We start from the raw sequence: 22,662 nt of genomic DNA on the forward strand, positions 1-22,662 counted from the left end.
ATGAAATAGACATCCTGTCCAGATACGAGTAGCTATATGTGTCACTTCCCATGAAGAAGCATGTACTTGATGCGTTAGTCTTTCCATGTCTTTCTTCCCTTGCAACAGAGATAGTGGAGACAATCTTTCTGTCTCTATGTATTCTGGGTTTTCCATAGAAACTTAACCATACAATATGTAGTCTTTTATGTCTGGCTTCTTTCCTTTAGCCTAGTGTTTTTAAGGCTCGTCCATATGGTAGTGTATTCCTCACTCCTCCTTTTCAAATTCCATTAATAATCCAGGTTTCTGGAATTTGTATTAAATATAAATGATGCAATTCTTAATATGCTATTGAGTTTTCTTCCATTTTATACTATCTATCTATTTTTTTAAGAGTAAAAAAGCTTAGAGGCAAACTATATTTGATTCTATAGCTGATCATTATTTAACTAAAAAGTATTAGCCCAATGACAGCTTAAAGGAAAATACAAAAATATTCTCTTTTGCTGTTGTATACATTCTCCTAAATATTTCTAAAAGTATGGAATTATAATAATTTACACTTTCTGTAAGTCAGTGTGAAAGGAAATGTGAATCACATAAAAATTTAAAAATTCAAATATTTAAATAGATATGTTCTATGAACAAAAAGTAGTAAAGATCATTATTTTGATAACTGATAGATTCTTAGGCAATTTCTATGACATTTTAATTATACAGAAGCCATCCTTTTTTCATAAGTAGAAATGAACTATATCCCGAAGTCTTAGGATCAAAAGGCATTACATTTTACTTTAATATATGTGAAGTTCTAAGATGCAACTCAGCACCGAAAAGCTACAAATGAATTCTTCACCCTGGGTATTACTGACAAAAAGGATTAAATAAATACATTTGATTTCTTTTCTTTCTTCTACAGCATAAGCTAGCTACAGTAACAGAATAAAGCTTCTGAGTTCTTTTTTGTACTATATTGCAAAACTCTTATCTAATGTAAATTGATATTTAACAACTTTTTCTCTTCTCTGTGAGGATTTTTGTGCCTTAAAAAAAAATCAATTCCTCTTTCAACAGCCCTAAAGTTAGTTTGCCTAGTATAATTTTTTTCTTGCTAAAATATGTATTTTCTCCCTCACTCTTGCTATTGCTTCTCTCTCCTACCTTTTTATCACTGAACCTCTCTGCACTCCCATGGATTCTTCAATGTCATGATGATGCATTTAATTCTCTAGTTATATTCATCTTTCCAGAATCTCAACTTTAAAAAACAAAATATTTTTAATTGAAGGGTTAAGCTGTAAAATGAATTTGACCTAGGAAGAGTAAATGTAAGGTGAGGACGAAGGGGAGGCATCAGAAAGCTGTCATTTTCTATCACTCGGAGTCTTCTGGCCATGTCCTTTGTTATTTTTCCAATGGTTATTCACAGAAGCTTTTCAAATAAAGGTACTGCTTGACTTAGTATATATAAGCCACTACCAAGACATTTCTAAGATCTATGCTCTGCCTAAGTGCTGCTCTTAAGGTGAATATAGTTTCAATTTCTAAAAGATAAAGGGTCAAGTCCAAAATCATCATCTGCAAAGGCACCTGTTATTTTCTCTAAAAAGCCATTCCAGTGTTGAGCCCACACAAAAAAGCACAACATAGGATATCTGTTAAGTTCTGAAACCATATTTCAAAACACAATGACTTCCCGTAATGTAGTTAACCATTACTGTTCTGCATTCTCTACTGTGAGACATTTTTGAGAGAATTGTGGATTTATCATGAAGGCCTTAATGTTAATGAGCCGCAGATTGAGTGTAGAGATTACTAAAAGAAATTTCATCATTTCTTTTCATACCTAATATTATATTCATAGTAGTGTATACTTTAGGTTATATTTCCTCTCCAGGTATAAAATTTTAGGTGAAAAAAAAATCCCTACTTGGAGAAATCTCTGGTTCCTGTTCCTGCCATAACATAGGTTTAGGTAGTTCTTTGTCACCATAGCTATGTCTGCTGTTCCAGTCACCTGGGCTGCTACAGAATCACAGTCTGCCACTATCCAATGGTGAACCCACAGCCAGTAAAACCTGTTCTGTCACAGTACACACTTTCCATAGGATTCCACTTTCCATAGGATTCACTGCTGAGGAATCCTACTCAGAGGCATACCACCTGTTTAATTTTCTTGCTGAGAAAAAAAAGAAGAAACAAGTTCTGTAGTCTCTTGATTAGTGGCATCTGGCCAGCATTGGTTCTTTGCAAACCTGAGTGCAAGAGAGTTCTTAATACATGTTTCCATTCTGTCATCATAGAATAACATTATCATTAAATAGAAGTAAGTTAATGGAATTTATTATTCAGTCTTTAAAAAGAAATGGGCGCCTGGGTGGCTCAGTCGGTCAAGCGTCTTTCTTTGGCTCAAGTCATGATATCATGGTTTGTGAGTTTGAGCCCCGCATCGGGCTCTATGTTGATACCTCAGAGCCTGGAGCCTGCTTCGGATTCTGTCTCCCTCTTTCTCTCTCCCTTCCTCGCTCTCTCTCTGTGTCTGTCTCTCTCAAAAATAAATAAACACTAAAAAGAATTTAAAAAGAAAGAAATCCTGCCATTTGCAACAATATGGATGAAACTGGAGGACATTATGCTAAGTGAAATAAGCCAGGCACAGCAAGACAAATATCACATGATCCAACTTATAAGTGAATCTAAAAATGTCAAACTCATGGAAGCTGGGAATAGAGTGGTGGTTGCCAAGGACTGGAAGGAGTGGGAAATGAGATATTGGTCAAAGAGTATAGTTGTGGGAAAAGATGAATACATTCTGGGATTTAATTTACAACATGGTGGTTATAGTTATTGTATATTTGGTTATGGTTATTGTATATTTTGAAATGTGCTAAGAGAATAGATCATATATGTGCTCAGCACACACACATACACACACACACAAAGATAACTGTGAGAGGTGATATATATGTTAAATATCTTTATTGTGGTAATCATTTCACGATATGTATGTATGCCAAAAAATCATATTGTACACTGTAAATGTATACATTTTCTATTTGTCAATTGTACAAGAATAAAACTTAAAAACAATTTTTTAAAGAAATAAAGAAGCATTCAGTTGTATTAGAGGCAAAAGAGAAATATCACTAAGATGAGAAGGATATTGATTCAGAAAAGGTATCAATCCCAGGAGAAGCATCAATCTGCCAACTAACCTGGACTAATACCAATACCATTAGTTTCTGACTCATGCAAATTCTCCAGGACACCTATCCTGCGTGCAGGGACTTAGTGAACTTGGTGGCCTTAATATCCTGGCTCTTTATTTTTAACACAATGCCTATCCCTGAAAAAACAGACTGAAGAATCATGAAGGATTCACTGCCTCAGGTCCAAAATGTCACATATCACTTATGCTTATGTTATATTGGCCAGATAAGTGACATAGTCTTCCACAGGGACCCAAGAAGAAAAGAACTGGATATTGGTGAGAAGTGGATATTGTTCTACCTCAGAGACTGAGCTAGGAAACTTTGATCTATCAATTACTGAGATGTAATGCTAGAAGAATACCTCACCTATGGTTATTAAAGTAAATGTAAAAACTCATGGATTGAGTCCTGGGAAAAAATTAATTTTGGTAAATATTTTATCTGTTGTTACAGTGCAAATTCTCCTATTTTTAGTATACACTTATATAGCTATATTGTAAGACATATATTAAATATAAAATATTCATTAAACAGAATAATTACATGCTTTATCACAGGGAATGCATAAAGAAAAATTAGGTCAGCATGAGGTAGACAGTTTTTAGACATAGATCATAATGTTCTTTGCAGTTTCTAAGTCTTTGGGGTTGGATTTAAGGCACAGCACCTCTAAACTCCTGTGGCTTTAATATTTACATTTTTTCCTTAGACATAACAAATGTAGAATTCATATAAACCTTTCAGATCCAACCACATACGTGACAAAAACAAAACAATCACTTTTCTAGAAAGTTTAGGTATAAATGAAAAAGATGTATGTTAGTTTGCATCCTCGCTAACAGTGCACAAGGATTCCCTAGTATCCACATTCTTGCCAGCCTTTGTTATCTCTTGTCTTTCTGATATCAGCCATCCTAACAGCTGTGAGGTGGTGTCTCATTTTGGTTTTGATTTGCATTTACATCTTTGTCTAGAAGCCCTGTTGATTTAAATTTGCATCCTCAGATGGAGAACCACATGAGGATATTTAATTGGCATCCCAAAATGAACATGTGTAAAATAGAACTAATATTCTCTCCTCCACAATCTTATTCTAGGAAACTGATTCTGGCCTGGTATTTTCCACTTTAAAAAAAATTAACCAACAGCACAAATGTTCAACAATTCTCAAATCCATCTTCCTTATTCCCGTATATTATGAACATCACATGCAAGTATCATTAACTCCCGACTCTTTCACCTTCTCTATTGATGGCTTTTTTTTAAACTTCTCTCCATTCCGATGGCCAGCATCCTTCTTGTTTTAACTTAACTTCTGCAATAGCTACCAAACTTATTTTGCTGTCCCCATTCTTAAACTTATTTTATGCATCAATCTTAGGAGTCAGCACTTTTACTTAGAAAATGTAAATTAGTTTATTCATTCCAATGTTTTAAAATTTTCACTGGGTTTCTGTTGCAAATGGAATAAACCCACGATTGTTACTTGGATTAGAATGATCTGCATGATCTCTCTTCTTGCTGTACCTCTCTGGTCTCTCTAATGGGGTATATGCTACAAAATGGAACAAAGATAATCCATGTAGGGCTGGAAGAAAAAGATTAAATTCTATATTTGTTTTAATCGAGAAATATATTTATTTTTTTAAAATTTTTAATGTTTATTTATTCTTGAGAGAGAGACAGAGTGCAATTGGGGAGGGGCAGAGAGAGAGGGAGACACAGAATCTGAAACAGGCTCCAGGCTCTGAGCTGTCAGCACAGAGCCTGATGCAGAGCTGGAACTCAGGAATGGTGAGATTATGACCTGACCCCAAGTCAGACACTTAACTGACTGAGCCACCCAGGTGCCCTTTATATTAATTTTAGTATTATACATATTTAATATGCAAATTCCTATTGTCTCCTTTTTTTATTTCATGGTATTAAATTTTATTATAATAGTATATTTTGATATCATATACTAGTGCTTATACTTAGACAATAACCAGTATAACGGTTTATGTCCTATGGACGAATACTCAATAGTTTTAAAAGATAAGGTGTGCATTAAAAAAAAGTTTAAAGACCACTTCTCATCCCATGTCTGTTCTCCTTTCCTTGCTGTTTGTATTTTAGTCACAGAGTCTTCTATTATTTCAACTTATTCCTTGCTACTTGAGGCCCATCTCTCATATTGTCCTTTAAGGAACCCTAATTGTAATTTTCCCCACTAAGACCTAAGCCCAAAAGACGGTGAATGTGAATGTTTGTTCAAAATAAGACCCCTAGTATCTAGCACACTGCCTTACATATATTGACAGCAGCTACACTTTTCTTGAATGTACTCTTATTTAAACTTACATATGTTTTTTGATTGTGCTTTTGCAAAATAAAGACAAAAGAATAGTGGTGCTTTGAAAAAGGGAAACACACAAACTTTTTGTTAATTCGTTAGAAGAGACATTTAGCATTACTATAGTGCCTTTTATACATTATCTAATTAATATTCAAACAGCCCTAAAGAATACTTTTTGAAAGTGCCATTTAAAGAACACAGAAAAAGAGAACTTAACAATTTGCCAAGGGTCAAAAATTTGGTCAATAGCAAAGCCCTTTCCAAAGACCCTAGACTTCATGTTTCTTATTCCTGTGACTAGAACTGTAAGTTAAATTCATTCAATTTTGTGAAGAAGGAAGAAACTAACTCATAAAATTATACAGCTTGAAGGGTCTCCATAGGTCATCTAACCAATCCCCTTTTCTAAAATACAACTGAAACCAAATATCCTCATCCCTTGAACTAAATTTGAATATGTCCTTGTAGAATAACTCCAAGAGTTTTCATATGAACTCTAAAATAGAACTGAAAGTATCTTTCAAGTAATTATTTTGCCAGAGAATAGTTTACAATAATTTTCTGGGGAAATAGGAAATAATATTTTCTAGAGAAATAGTATTTTATTATTATAAATAGTATTTTATTATTGATTAAATATTATATTTCTAGGGAAATAGTTAATATTTTTTCTAGGGAAATAATAAATAGTAAATATTGCCTGAATTATGTTAGTTCATCTGATATTTTAATTTTATCACATAAAATGGATTTTAAAAACATTTGCTACAAAATAAATATTTTCTCTCTCAGTTTGAGCCTATTTCCTTTATTTTCTCATTTTTAGAGAATCAGAAAAATTATCACTCTATAGAGAATCCATTATACCAAAGTATAGTGGTCATTTCTCTATTTCTATGAAAATTGCTTTTATCATAATTCTAGGTAAGAAAGTCTCAAGACCATTAGGTCCATTTAGTTAGTAACTTCAGCATATGTTTAACCATTCATCTGGCTCAACTAATTCTTATCTGGCTTTTTATTTCCCAATTTCTATGAGAACGTATAAATAAGGGCATTCCTGATAGAAGAAACCTAGTGGATAATGATCCTGTAAAAGAAGAACTTAAAATGCCTTCTAGAAATGTGAGGGGGAAAAAAAAAGGTTGTGATTATAAAGGGCAAAAGGAAGAGAAACACAGGATCACGTGTTGGAGGTGGACAAGAATTAGATCGCTTAGCACTTCATACTGTGTTAAAGTTATTCATCCTAACAAAATGGGAAATCGTTGAAAGATTTTATTCTTTTAAAAAAGTTTGCCCTTTAAGAAACATAGAAAATATACTAGGAGGAGCTAATGGTAATTTAGAAGAAATCAACTAGGAATCTACTATGTAATTTAAGCAAAGAGATGACGGTACTTAGGGTGGTAATGGTAAATGCTGAGAAAAATGGATGTCCTGAAGAGATATATAGGACATTAAGTTTACAGGACATCATGAGACAGAAACTTGGGTGTTGGAGTTCGTGAGGTATCAAAAATGAATACTGAGTTCTGGAATGTACAAAAGGATGTCACTGGTGGTTTCAGTATAATGTGGATTCTCTAATACAGTCTCCCAACTTCAATCAAAATTTCCATCATTGAAACTAACCTAATTTGCTCTACTACTTGAATATATAGATAAGGTAGGTTATTAAGGTCAATTAGCTGTTTATAATAAATTCAAATTTTGATATTTCCCTTAATGGAGAGACTGACAATATATAATCAATATCAAGCTATATTTCTTTTTTTTTTAATTTTTTTTCAACGTTTATTTATTTTTGGGACAGAGAGAGACAGAGCATGAACGGGGGAGGGGCAGAGAGAGAGGGAGACACAGAATCGGAAACAGCCATCAGCCCAGAGCATGACGCGGGGCTCGAACTCACGGACCGCGAGATCGTGACCTGGCTGAAGTCGGACGCTTAACCGACTGCGCCACCCAGGCGCCCCTATCAAGCTATATTTCTTAAGAAATGTTAGAGAAATGTGGAACAACAGATGGAACTAAACCTTTCTAATGCAAGACTTGTTCTAAATAAAAATATATGTAAGGATACTGTTTGTTAAAAAATAGTTCTCAGTAACAGTTTGAAAAAATAAGTACAATTGGATTATGCCAGCAATGCTGCTGCTTATTAGCTGAGATGTCTAGCCACCCTATTTTACATTTTATTTAGTTCTTAAACTTGATAAACATTGTATAATGATGCAATTTCAAAAATTGCTTTTAACTAATTAGCATATGATCATATAGATATGACCAGTAGCTTTATATCTTTCTTAACCATACTTACTGAGATAGAAGAGAATGTATTTTCATTTTTAATAAAGAATAAAATAGGATTATATTGAAGCATACTCTCCTCGATGTGCTATACCATAGAGTATTATTATAGGTTGGGAAACCTGTGGAGGACTTCTGGAGGCTGAATTAAGTTTCGGGAAATAAGAGGTGGGAAAAAAATTTAACACTCTCCTGGATAGTCTATAATGGGACAGGAAAAAGAAATGTGATGAGATTGAGAGACCTGACATTTTGCTCTCTACTATGGAAACTCCAAGATCCCCTTTCCCCTGGTATGACCAGCAATGGCTGTGACTCTGGCTTATCTGTTAGCTTGATTCCTTGAGTGACTGCCAAGGGTAGGGTTGTCAGATAAAATGCCAGACATCTAGTAATACTTGATTTTTGGTAACAATAACAACTAAGTTAGTAGAAATATATCCAATATTTATACTCTTTGGAGACATACTTCTAGTGCATAGGATATATTTATACTACAAAGGTATTTATTGTTCATCTGATATTTAAATCTGAATGCCTTTTATTTTTATTTGCTAAATCTGGCCACCTTAATCAAGACTCCCTGACAATATATAACAAAACATGGAGAATGAACAACAACAAAAAAAACTTATTTATTTAAATCCTGAGATTATTACAATAAAGCTTAGCTAATGTAGACTGACATATCTACCTGAAGTCAAACATCTATTTGTGCCAGAAAAGGGGTAATTATATTCAATTAGATTAAGGGTTCTTTAGATATACAACTTACAGGTATTTTTATATGTAGATTATAGGATATTTGAATTTATGTCTTGACCCTTCCTCAAGTTACAAGGCCCAATTTGTTTCTCAGTTAACAGAATTATCCTAATTTATGTCTATATAACGTTTAACTTTCCCAACATTATAATAAAAAAATTAAGCATTACTATTTATTTTTAATTCTTTACCATATACAAATCTGAGCCTACCACATGTTATGCAACACTGAATTTATATTACTAGCATTGACAAACAAATTAAATCAACATTATACAAAGTCACTGACAAATGGCCATCTGGTAAAAAACTCAGTCCACTGTAGCCAAATTTGAAGAAAACCTACTAAATGAAAAGCAGTGTTCGAGATACCTATATAATTATTTTGAAAGCCTACAAAGAATACAGATGTTGAATGCATAGAATCATTTTTTGCATCTTACTGAATCTTACTGTGTTTGGATATTCACTTTTTCTATATAACCATAGGGAATCATTTCTTAAAAAGGTACAAGAAGAATGAAGAAGTAGTTTAAAAGATAACATTTTTGTATACACTGCATGCTTTTGCTTTCCATTTTCACATGAGGGTAATAAGTATGCATCTTTGAAATTGTATCTAGGCAGGATATTTAAAATTAGTTCATTTTAAACTCAGAAAAATTCCATTTGGAAAAAAGGCAAATACAGTTTTTCAGTTAGCATATACATAGGCTTACATCAGCTTTGAAATATATCTCATAGCAACTGGGACTGGCACTGACTGATAAAATAGAAAATCTTACCTCTAACTTGAGAAAAATGCTTACTACTCCCCACAGGTTTTCAACATTGCTTTAAAAACAATTGTAATAGTTGATCAAAGAGGGAGAAAAGGAACAGAGTTGAGCACTAGGAAATAAAGAAAACTGTACAGTATAAAGTCTTCAAAAATGACTATGTTGCTAATATGGTTCTTCTTTACAAGATATGGATTTTGTGTCTTATATCTAAAATTTTATAACAGGGCATTTGCAAAGACTCAAATTGCTCAGAAAGCAAGGAAGATTTAAATTAAAATCAGTATTTCTGCTCTTTTTGGGGAAAATTATCATTGTAAATTCATTTTCTTAATTCAAAATATTTTAAACTGTAATAATTTGTTCAATAAAATTGTTGTATTCTATGCTAGTCACAGTTCTAAGTGTGGGTTTGAAACAGCTAAATAACAAAAATATAATACTTTGTTTAGTTTTCATTCTAGTGCAGGAACATAGAAAATTAAATAAATAAAACACATTGTTTGACATATGGTAGTCATTGCTAAGGAAAAATGGAGAGTAGGAAGACAGGCAATATTGGAATGGGAATGGCTATTATAGAGAGAACGCCCAAGAGACTGAAGAATGTGAGCAGGAGAGTCCTGTTGAGGGGACAGACAATAAGTAAGACCCTGAAGTGGAAGGCAAAACCTGCTTGATTTTTTAAAAGATTATTCTTACTTGTCTGTTGAGAATAGACTTTGGAGACTGGGGAGGGGGGGTAAAGATTAGAAACAGCGAAACTGCTTAGGAGTCTCAGAAAATCCAGATGAAAGATAATCATGACCTGGAACAGAGTGATAGCCATGGAGCAGAGAAAGGTAATTGGATTCAGAAATACTTTGGTATATCTAGTTAGCATCAACAGATTTACTGACACTTTGTGTAGAGTATGTGACAGGGGAAATGAGGTCAAGAGTTATTCCAAGGTATTTCCATGAGTAAATAAGGGAAGGATGAGATTGTTATCCTTAACTGAAAAGAATACCAAGCAAGAACAGGTTTGGAGTGGACGTAGTGAAGATTATGAGTTCACTGTTGGACATAAGAGTTTTGAGTTGCAATTGGATGTCTAAGTGAAGGCGTGTAGTCAAGGAATTTTAATATCTCTGGAATTTAGAGGAGGCCTGAAGTTATAAATTTGGGAGTCATTAACATATAGATGGCAACTAAAGCCATCAAGTGAGATGAAACACCAGAGAATGGAGTTTTGATAGAGGAAGAAGGAAGTTGAAGAACAAAGCCTGGAAAAAAATCAGAGGATGTGGAAACTATGAGGAAACAGAGAAAAATGAGAGGAACAATGTTAGAAGTAGAAGGAAAAACTATAGGATTCAGGAAGACCTCAGAAAATAAGGTTTCAAGGATGAGGAACTGTTAACTATGATAAAAACTGAAAGGTCGGGGCGCCTGGGTGGTGCAGTCGGTTAAGCGTCCGACTTCAGCCAGGTCACGATCTCGCGGTCTGTGAGTTCGAGCCCCGCGTCGGGCTCTGGGCTGATGGCTCAGAGCCTGGAGCCTGTTTCCGATTCTGTGTCTCCCTCTCTCTCTGCCCCTCCCCCGTTCATGCTGTCTCTCTCTGTCCCAAAAATAAATAAAAACGTTGGAAAAAAAAAATTAAAAAAAACTGAAAGGTCAACTAAGATGAGGACTGGAATTGGCCATCTTTTTGACCAAACTGACAAATTTAAAAATCAGTAGAAGAAATGGAAGTCCATACCAGTGCTTCTTTGAAGTATTTGATTGAGTTCCTACTCTCTGCAATTCCCTAGAAGAAGGCAATTATTTTTATTGACTATATTTTTAGGGGAAGGAAATTTATTGGGCTTTATTTAATTTATTTATTTTTCACCATAAAATCCATGCTACAAAAGTCAGGGAACCACCTTGGGTGGTGTGGGGGCAATTCCTGTTGCAAAATTATCTATTCCAAATAGTCTCCATATTAGAGAAAATATCATGAGAATATTTAGTTTTAGGTACTCTGGGGCCCACCATGAAGCAGATATAGGTAACACACCAATTACCATTTACATCCTCACTAGCAGCTGGGGACCATCATAATGAAGAACTACTGTTCTAAAGATCACTCCATGTTCGAGTATTTTCCTTTACAAATGGCACACTTAGAAAATTGTTTCAGTGTATTGTAGGAGGACTATAGACGCATTCTGAGTATTTACATTGATAAAACCTTTCTCTATGATCATCTCTTGAACTGTGAACGACTCAGATCTGGAAGTTATTGACAAGCTAGGAGTATATTTTGTAGTAGAATGAGTAAGCATTTATTCATTCTTATTAGTTTCACTCTTAAATTATATAACCTTTCCTTAATTGGAGCAGGGAAAGATTGTTCACAGGAATGATCCAACAAGAATGTATCTTTAATATATATATATAAAATATGTATATATAAATAATATACATATTATATATATATAAATATATAAATAAAATATATAACGAGCAGGGGGAGAGCAGAGAGAGGGAGACACAGAATCTGAAGCAGGCTCTAGGCTCTGCTGTCAGCACAGAGCCCTATGCGGGGCTCAAACCCATGAACCACGAGATCATGACCTGAGCCAAAGTTGGGTGCTTAACCAGCTGAGCCACCCAGGTTTTGAGCGTACAAAGATTCAACAAGAATCTTTGAGCGTACATTCCTAGCATCAAATAGTGCACACTACAGGAGAAATTCATTCTTGTACAACCTAATCATGGAAATGGTAACCTTTCACTTCTGCTGTGATATACTGACCAGAAGCTAACTACTAGCTTTAGCCCACATTTAAGAAGGAATTACAGAGTGTACCTGGGTGCCTCAGTTGACTAAGCATCTGACTTTTTGTCTCAGCTCTGGTCATAGTCTAAATTCTCTCTTGGCCAGCAGGAGAGCGGGATGCAAGATTAAAGCGAGAGATGGCTAATGTCCAGGAAAAAAAACAAGAGCCCCGAATAAGGGTCCTTGCCCCATATTTATTAAGATCAGAAGGCTTACAAACGAGATGGGTGCACACAAAGAGACAATGAATCTGTAAACATTAACTCATGGGCATGAGGGAAAGGGGGTTTTGAAGATATAAGGTGTTTGGGGTTTCAGTCAATATGAAACAAAATCCTGGCACTGGGCAGATGGGCAGATGGTTGTTAACAGCAGACAGGAGGTGCCCTGTCTGTTTATCTTAGCTAGCCTAGGGGATAAGACGGATAGGGGAAATAACCTCAGGATAAACAAGGCACCTTTTCTTTTGCTAATCAGCTCTGCTTGAGCAGCTTCATCCACAGCAGCACAGGCAGCACAGCGCAGAGGTCTATAGCTCTATATACCTGTTTATCTCATTTGGTTCTTCCTGCGAAAGCAGCTTTCTGCTATAGTACTAAATTGGGGGGCATTTTTGCCCTGAATGCCTAATCTTGCTTACCTCATATACCTTTGTATTGGGAGCCTTTGCCCCTCCCTCTCTATTCTGGGGGCCCTGGCCCCTCCCTATTTTATTCTGGAGCCTTTGCCCCTCCCTATTTTATTCTGGGGTCTTATCTTGTTTACCCAAGCTTGAGTGTGAGCATCCTATGGCTTTGTAATTCTTTATGCCTCGTTAACCCATTGGTATAAGCCCTGGGAATTTCTAAACTTATTCCCCACAGGTCATGATCTTGTGGTTGTGAGAGGGAGCCCTGGCTCTGGCTCCATGCTGAGCCTCTGTGCCCCTTCCCGTCTCCCCCTCATGCACACATGCAAGCACACGTTCTCTCTCAAAAAAAATTTTTTTTTTAAAGAGAGGATTACAGGGGCGCCTGGGTGGCTCAGTAGGTTAAGCGTCTGACTTCAGTTCAGTTCATGATCTCATGGTTTAGGAGTTTGAGCCCTAAATTGGGCTTTGTGCTGACAGCTCAGAGCCTGGAGCCTGCTTCAGATTCTGTCTCTATCTCTCTGAGCCCCCCACCTCTCAAATATAAATATTAAATAAAGAGGATTACAAAAGGCATTAATACTAAGAATTGGAGATCAATGTAGGACATCATATGTGTTTATGTAGGACAACTATGTTTTTGAAAAGGGACATATGTATATGCATGAGATTAATGTCATTTAAAGTATGGGAGGCTATGGTTTTAACATTTATGTAGGCATATTTGTATTAGATTATAATTGACTACGTGATTGTATTTTTTTTAAGGGATTGAGGAATTTAAAATACGAGAAGGGATAGATGGAGGCTCAGTGTCTTTCTGTTCACCTTTAGGTTAAAAATACCTATCTTTACTATATTTGTTGTCTTTAAAATATTAATATCAATGCAAATTAAAAATAGTTGTCAGTGGGGCGCCTGGGTGGCGCAGTCGGTTAAGCGTCCGACTTCAGCCAGGTCACCATCTCGCGGTCCGTGAGTTCGAGCCCCGTGTCAGGCTCTGGGCTGATGGCTCAGAGCCTGGAGCCTGTTTCCGATTCTGTCTCCCTCTCTCTCTGCCCCTCCCCCATTCATGCTCTGTCTCTCTCTGTCCCAAAAATAAATAAACGTTGAAAAAAAAAATTAAAAAAAATAATAAAAATAAAAATAGTTGTCAGTAAACTTAAGGTTGTACATGATATTATCTTGACAAGAGCTGAAAACTAATCACTTCTCACAATGGGTGTCTGAAAAATAAATAAATAAATAAAAGAAAATTGAACTCAAGAATCTCATTATATAAACTGAATCTATGTTAAGTGACCCTCAATGCAGTGCCCTGATAAAGTTCTTATTTAGGGAGAAGAAAGAAAAAGGTAAATAAGGAAGAAGAAAATAAGAAAATAAGAGAGATTGAATAATTCATTCGTGACTGATTCAGGGACCTAAGAAAAGAGTTCTGACTATCTTACCACTTTGGAGCAGTAAACAGAAGAGTTGAAAGAATAATGAGGTAATTTTAGAGCATTTTACTTTCTTCCCAGGTTTTTTTTTTTTTTTATTATTTGACAATACTCTCATGGATATGAGTTTTTCATATAAAAGGAGATAAAATGAAAGATACCTTTGGGGAAAATATTTAGTGGTTTGAAGCAAAATTATTAGTGAAAATGAGAATATCAGACTGACAAAAGAAAAGCCTCAGGAACTATTCATATAGATTTGGATAATTGTTTTGATTTCTTTAAAGAAGTTTTGCAAAGCATTGTCTAAAAGACGTTAAATTAAGCAGAAAAAAGACATTCATCATTCAGAACATATAAAGTAGAAATTGGAAACTATTAGGTTGTCTCTTTAATTGAGAGTAGAAGTACATCTTTGTATTGAATATTTCAGTTGAAATAAAACTTTTTTATAACTTCCACTGAAATATAGCCAAAGAATCAATTCAACTAGAGCAAAAATGACAATAACCTTATCTGGTTTCTCTGATAAGAGAATCTTAAAAGAAAAATTTCAAACTCAGGAATGGACAAAAAACTGGAAGAGAAATATCCTGTTCTGGTCCACTTTTTTGTGATCAATAGTTTGGAATGTTAGGTCATCATGACAGTGAGCATTCAAAAGCCTATCAAATGTTAGATTGCATCATTTTTAGAGTGTGATGTATTTTGCTTAATAAGAGAAAAAGATGCAATAACCTGTTTTATGGTTGTTTGCCTTTTCTCTATATTATCAATAGACTAAACCTCAGACAGAAGTAGAAAGTATTTGAGGCTGCCTGCTAAAATGTCTAGAAGCAGAGGTGACATAGGAACAGCAGGGTTAAGGAGAGAGAGGAGTTTTATTTTATACTAGAAGATCACTAATGAGATTAAGGCAAAATGGAGAGGTAAACTTATAGCTGTAGGAAGGCCAGGGTTATAAATCTAGAAAGACAGAATTGTGGAATGGGTTATGATTTAGTTATATAATCCATGTGAGAGTAAATTACCAAAGGACTTACCATTTGCGCAAAGATCAAGGTTAGAAAGAGAAGCAATAGGATAATTGAGGAAACTAATTCTCAAATATTATATTTGCAGTCATATATTCATTTAACAGAGTACAATCTGTAGGGTCATAGCACAGTCAAAATGAAGGAATTCTATATAGTACTAGAATTTCATTCAAAAGGATATAGAAATTTGACAACACAATTAATAAATTGCTCACATGTAGGTGTTTGTATTTGCATGTGTGTAAAATTCTGTTCTCCAAAATCTCACTCTTGAAAATTCATTTGTTTTTAAGCACACATTTAAGAAAGTATAAAAACTGACTATAAACCAGAGCAGTAAAAGGTCCCTCCAAATACCAATAAATTGATACAATACATACCACATTCTTTACCACAAAGCAATACAATTATAAATCAGAACACAATTATGAATCATAATCTTCCATTTGTTGGAAATCAAAATTTAAAACAATACTTTTAGAAGTTGCCCATGAATCAAAGAAAATATATTTATGAAAAATATGAAATGCAATTGAAAACACAAAAATAAAACATACGCATGCTTATAAGTTCAGTCATTATATGAGAATTATGAGAGAGAATTATAATTTAAATGTCTATCTTAAAAATAAGAATATTTAAAAATTAATGTGCTAGTTTAGAAAAAAATGACAAGATAAAGACAAGCAGAAAAATAAATAATACAAATAAGAGTAGAAATAAATGAAAAAGGAAATAAAAAATTAAAATCTTTGATTACATTAAAAGCTATATACATATGCCTATGTACAAACACAAAGTAGGAAGCAAAATAATTGATTTTCAAAGGTGTCTTAGGAACTGGGAAAATTTTGTAACAATGTCAAATGTCCAGTAAGGAATCCCTGGGAAAAATTTGTAAAATTGCAGCTTTTATAAGAACGATGCTCCTTCCTTCATCAGTCACAATTGTGAGAGCAGTGATGTTATGTGTCCTCATGATTTTACAACCAAAACAAACACAGTTCCCGGCAGATAGTAAGCTCTCAATAAAATAATCTGTTTAATTAATAAATAATGTAAAAGTCCAGTAGAACATTTAGGAGAGTCCAGTAGAAGACCCATTGGGGTGGTGTGAGTTGCTGTATTACAATTGTTTTTGACAGAGAGGATAAATATTGCTTATAATTTTGCCTTCAAAGAAAATAAAGTTATATGTTTAATTTTGGCATGTAGCCAAATTTTCAAGGGTCTCTTGACTTCAATTATAACAGTCTTTTAAAATAAGAAATGATTGGGCACCTGGGTGGCTCAGTCAGTTAAGTGTCTGACTTCATCTCAGGTCATGATCTTGCAGTCTGCGAGTTCAAGCCCCTGGTCGGGCTCTGTGTTAACATCTTGGAGCCTGGAACCTTCAGATTCTATGTGTGTGTCTCTCTCTCTGCCCCTCCCCTGCTCATACTCTGTCTCTGTCTCTCTCTCAAAAATAAAGATTAAAAAATTTTTTTTAAATAAGAAAGGATCTATAACATTATATCATATTTATATAATTAATTTATAATTATAAGTAAAATACAACATTTGGATAGGTTAAGAATTTATAATCAGTGTAATTTCACACTTATGTCTTTGCAATTCTCTTATTCTTGTCATTTTTTTGCCCCTTGCTCCTTGTATATATACCGATTTATGCTTAGATGCACGTGATCTAGTTTGAACGTAGGCTACTAAACTAGGTTTGAATAACAAAAGATCTGCATAAGCTACTAAACTAGGTTTGAGTAACAGCTAATGTAATTCCATGTAATATGAACATTAACTTAATAAATTAAATTATGATGATAGAGGTGATATAAGGTCCTTACATGGAAATCTACACAGGTGTAATTAAAAAAACCACATTACAGAAACTCTCACACACCACAAGAAAGCACATAGATCTTGAGCTGACATTAAATTTTCAGGTATTTTTTTCCAGTATAAACTTAGACTTCATTAAGGCTAAATTTACACAAAGGCAATTATTGAATGTATGACATTCATCTGATAGAGCTTCAGGGTTTAATAGACATGTGGCTTTCCACTGACAAAACGAGACGTTATCACATAGGTTTTCTAACTCAAGCATGGATTGATATAAGCTGTTAATTGTATTGATTACACACAATTCGTAAGATTTTTCTGATCTACTTTACTTTTTCTCTTATAGCTCAGAGGTCATTTTTTTTCCTCCCACTAAACAATGATTTTTCTGTAAGTTGTTCAGCAAAGGATCAAGAGATATAACTGAACAAGCTTTGTGTCCTGGAGTGGAAGACTACAGTGAAAGTGTCACCAATAAGATAGAATTTTAAGTACACATTGGCTATGGTCTGAAATTTTGTGTCCCCCAAATTCATATGTGGAAATACTAATGCCAATATAATGGTATGGTAGGAAAGATAGGATAAAATAGGCAGAGAGAAAGGATAGGGCCTGAGGTCCCTGGGTGTGGAAAACCACATAGTTTGGAACAATGCTGGGAGTGTCTGACCACAGCAAACCCCCTCAGGCATAAGGTTTCTCTTAAAAATGTAATAGACCCCACCTACTCCCCCTCAGGTTTGCTCTTAGGAATTTGTCAAAAGACCAAAATATGGCCATACACCACCCCTCATACAATGGAAATGAGCCAATCAAGAATGTACAGCCCAGCACCTAGAGCTATCAAGCCAATAAGGGTAAAACCTGAGAAGGAACAAGGAGGAAGGGAAGGGGGAGGGATGACCAGAACCTTATAAAACAAGGACCCTTGCCTCTAGTCCTCACGCATTCACTTTCAAATGTCCCCTCTCTGTAAAGAGAACCTTCCTACTATTCTTCCTTTCTAATCTTATATTCTAATAAACTTTTGCCTGCTGCTCATTTTGTGAGGTGAAGCCCTCATGACTGAGATTAATGCTCTTATAAAAGAAGCCCCACAGAACTCCCTAGCCCCATTCTGCCATGTGAGGACATAACTCAAAAGTCTGAGATCCAGAAAAAAGCCCTCACCTGACAGCTGGCATCCTGATCTTAGACCTCCGACCTCCAGACGTGTGAAAAATGAATTTATGTTGTTTATATGCCAGTCTGAGGTATTTTGTTGTAGCACACTCAATGACCAAGACAACATTTGAGTAAACATGTGTCTTCATATTTTCATTTCCTGACTTGGGGGATTGACAAATATTTTCAGCACATTATCTATAATATATCTGTCAATTAGAAAATAAAGAAACTGAAGAAATAAAGGGAAGGGAAACTTGATGAACACTGATAAAAATTAGTAAAGCAGACAGTAAAACATTTGACCATAGGATATAAAATCCAGTTTGTTTATATTCTGTACATTTTCAATATATAGAAATTTCCATCTAGAAATACAACCTAGTGTCTACAATACAACACATCCTACAATACAACCTAGTGTCTTAAAAATGAGAGTTGATTACTACATGTAGAAATAAATTTCTGCTCTTATCAAAGAGTTATTAATTTCAATCAGTCAAACTTTATATAACCTGGGCAATGGATATATATGAGTTAAGAGATAAATAAATAAACTTGGAAGACACTCAAGAGCTATAGTTTGCATCGTGGAAGAAAAAGCACAAATAACTTCATGCATTTAAAGTTAACATTACTAATAATAAAACCAAACCATTTATAATACTTGCTTCCATAGAAGGATGATTTAATTATTAGATTTTATAAGGAGGTGATATCTCATTCTCATATTTAACTATGTGTCTGGCAGACTCTTTACAACAAAAGGCAGAGTGCTGATTGAAATAATGAAGTTTTATCTACTGAGGAGTGAAAAATAAATGCAAACTAAAAGTAGTTTATCTTGGGGTTCCTGGGTAACTCAGTGAGGTAAGTGTCTGAGTTAAGTGTCTGACTTTAGCTCAGGTCATGATCTCAGGGTTCTTGGGTTCAAGAACCCAAACTGTCTGTGCTGACAGCTCAGAGCCTGGAGCCTGCTTCAGATTCTGTATCCCCCTCTCTTGCCTGTCCCTCCCCTGCTCATGCCCCATCTCTCTCTGTTTCTCAAAAATGAATAAACATTAAAAAAATTAAATAAAAGTAGTTTATCTTACAATCAAAGGATTTATAAATGGGAACTGTAAAATATTTTCCTTGAGTTCATAAAAAAAGTTATTTGCTTAGAAATTCTAGCCACATTAATCTTGATAAATTTCTTACTAAGCTAACTTTCTAAGATTTTTATTGGGAAAAAAAAATAGATGTAGGGTTTAGCCTTACTTTGCTCAATAGAATATGGATGGAAGTGATAGTGTGTAATTTCCTTCAGAGAATCCTATGTTCCCCTTGACTGATCTTTTGCTCCTGTCACAATGATGAGAAGGGCATGCATTGTGTAATCTGATAGATGAAGGTGGGTCAGTGACCTGTCAGCTCACCCAGACCCAGCCTACAGCTTATTATAATCAAGTCTACCTCTGCTCAATCTAGAGCAGCTACATTTAGCTGACCTGAAGAAGAGTGACCAGGGGCACCTGGGTGGCTCAGTCAGTTAAGCGTCTGACTCCAGCTCAGGTCATGATCTTGCGGTTTGTGAGTTCGAGCCCAGCATCAGGCTCTGTGCTAACAGCTCACAGCCTGGAGCCTGCTTCAGGTTCTGTGTCTTCCTCTCCCTCTGCTCCTCCCATGCTCATGCTCTGCCTTTCTCTCTCAATAATAAATAAATGTTAAAAAAAAAATTTTTAAAGAAAAATAACCAAATTAATTTTTTGTTTGTTTTGTTTTAAACCACTGAGATTCAGGATGATTTCCTACATAGCACCATTGTTTCAGGAGGTATGATACACATGGATGAAAAGAAAATATTAACATTAGTGACTTCTCTGCAGTTTATTATATATTGCACATTTTCTATAATGAGCATACATAATTTTTAAACAAGGAAAAATCTGTTAAACTAAATCATTAAATAGAAATTAGTTGTAAATTAAGGCTTTAGGTCAAAAAATAATTAAACTCATTCTCTAAAAGTACCTAATAATGATTACTAAAATTTGCATATACAATGTATGGTATGTGTGAGTTTAGAGTTTATATTCCCTGAGAAATCTTATTTAATGCTAAATTTTTATACTTCTTAGATTTAATCTCTCAATCCTTAAAAGAAAGATAACATTGGTATCTATCTCTTCTCCTTATCTCACCAAAAAGATTTCCTCCGGGGATTCCAACAATATGGATAGTGATAATTTAATGTATTTAATCCATCACCTGATCTCATGTTGTCAAGATGGCACAAAAAGCACCATTTTCTTATGCTCCAATATGATGCTTTGTTATTGTACAATTATTTTTAATTCAAATATATATTTTAAAAATTTTTTAAGTAATCTCTACACCCTACATGGGGTTCCAACTCACAATGTCTGAGATCGAGTCTCATGCTCTACCAACTGAGCCATTCCCTAATTTCAATATTTTTCAACTTTTTCTTCAAAACCTTTAACAAGTTTATGCACTTAGATAATCTGTGTAGCTGCAGCCCTTTCCCCATCATTTTTCTTGGAACTTGACCCTCAGCTTCTCTCAAAAGTAAACCTCTGTGCTTTGGAGGGTATGATTGGATTGGGCTGCTAAGTCTACATTAACTTGCTATTTTCTGTTATTTCTTCTTGATGTATCAGAGTCACAATCTCCTGTGTCTCCTATTTTTTTTCTTTAAGCCAACATTATATATTCTTTAATATATATTGTTTAATATATATTCTTTAATATTCTTTAATGTTGACTCAAAGGGCATAATACAAAGCTCATATGATCAATAGTTTACAAGCACATTTAAAATACCAAATATATTGGACATTATGTACTTGCTTGGATATGGCATAGTCAGTAGAAGTATATGAGATTTGTATTCAAGTCAGCCTGAATCTAAATTGTTGTTATATCCTTAGTGATCTGCATGAGGCTGGGCAACATATTAAGCTTATTGGACTTCAGTATCCTTATCTATAAAATCGAGTTTTAAAATAGCTCAGAGCTTTATTGTGTCTATTTTCACGAATAATTTTAAGTGGCCTGGCATATAGTAAGTACTACTCATTTTTTTTAAGGTCTTCATGTCAGTAGGGGGAACTGAAAGAAAAAAATGGAGAAATAATATAGAGCATATAATTTTACAGTTACAAGACACAGAGAGAATCTGTTCCAACCCCTTCATTTTATAGATGGCTAAATTGAGGTCAAGGGAGATTTAGTGTTTTGCCTGAAATCTTTCAAGAAGAGAGTGACAGGAGGAGGATTATTTCTTAATAATTATATAATAAATCTAAGGGCCAAAAACGGCACTTCGAAGTGTTTGCTTTTCTCTGGGTACAGGAGGACCATCTATGTTAGCAAGGCTGTGTTTTTGTATCATTTAATATTATCCCCAAAGCATTTAAACGTATTATAGACAACTATTACATTATTCAGTATTTCTAAAGTACCCCAGTTTTTTATATCTCCCTTAAATCTCCTTTAAAAGTCTGTTTTGCCCAGTGACTGTTATGCAAAAGAAAAAAAAAAAGTACAAACTAAGTCCAAATTATTGAAAACCTCTTGCTTCAGCATTAGCTTTTGAGACTATCCTCATCCCTTTTCTAAATCAGTTTAGCCCATCTAGATCACTACAAGGGTCAGATGACACTTGAGATAATGCACTACCATTTTTATTTATTCTCCAGAAAACAAGACTGGAGATCAGATTTTGATTTTGAAGAAAAAGTCATAATGGATAGTAATTATTTCTAATCCTGAGTGCAATGAATTTGATAAAATTGGAAACTCCTTGGGGTAAATAAAATTTAACTTCACCAAGCACGCATTCTTTAATGCTTCTTACACTATGGACTCTGGGAGGACTTGGAATTCTTGCTCACATGTGGGTTTATATTTGCCTGGGTCGTGTATTTCCTAGTCTTAACTGAAACCATAGAGACAACTACTCCTGTCACATTTTCTCCCCAGACAGAATCCAGGATTACTAAAAATCTCATAAGTCATCTTGTTTTTGAAAGATTTAGAGCAAGATTTTCTGACCAGATAAGTTGGATAAGTTAGCTCCAGATCTCTATCTGAAATGAACTCCTGTACCATTTAAGGTTTATCATGGGCAATACCATCAAAAAGTAGCACACACAGCTTACTTTCATTGGCAGGAAAGGGCTTTGGCAGGCTGCCTGAAGAGAAAATACCTGCAATTCAGAGAATTATGATGACTTTTTAAAAAACGTTCATACCTTTTCAAGGTTTCTACTGAATCAGGGTCATTTAGTTCTACTTTCCACTTAATTGACTTTGACCTTCCCATATGAACCTTGATACCAAAAAACCC

At 34.7% G+C, this 22,662-nt stretch overlaps 1 long non-coding RNA gene across 1 annotated transcript in view; it reads right to left on the reverse strand.

Moving 5' to 3' along the window:
* Positions 1-3,229: 3,229 nt before the first annotated feature.
* The window catches only part of LOC121035749 (uncharacterized), a 21,451-nt gene continuing 2,018 nt past the window's right edge, over positions 3,230-22,662 (reverse strand). Inside the window, exons 2-3 of the long non-coding RNA XR_005793044.1 lie at positions 17,472-17,475; positions 3,230-3,240 (exon numbers count right to left, since the gene is read on the reverse strand). This is a non-coding gene — a long non-coding RNA (uncharacterized LOC121035749). The remainder of the gene's footprint in view (positions 3,241-17,471; positions 17,476-22,662) is intronic.

Source organism: Herpailurus yagouaroundi, unplaced genomic scaffold (assembly GCF_014898765.1).
Source record: "Herpailurus yagouaroundi ecotype Mexico unplaced genomic scaffold, PumYag 162, whole genome shotgun sequence".
NCBI classification, from domain to species: domain Eukaryota; kingdom Metazoa; phylum Chordata; class Mammalia; order Carnivora; family Felidae; genus Herpailurus; species Herpailurus yagouaroundi.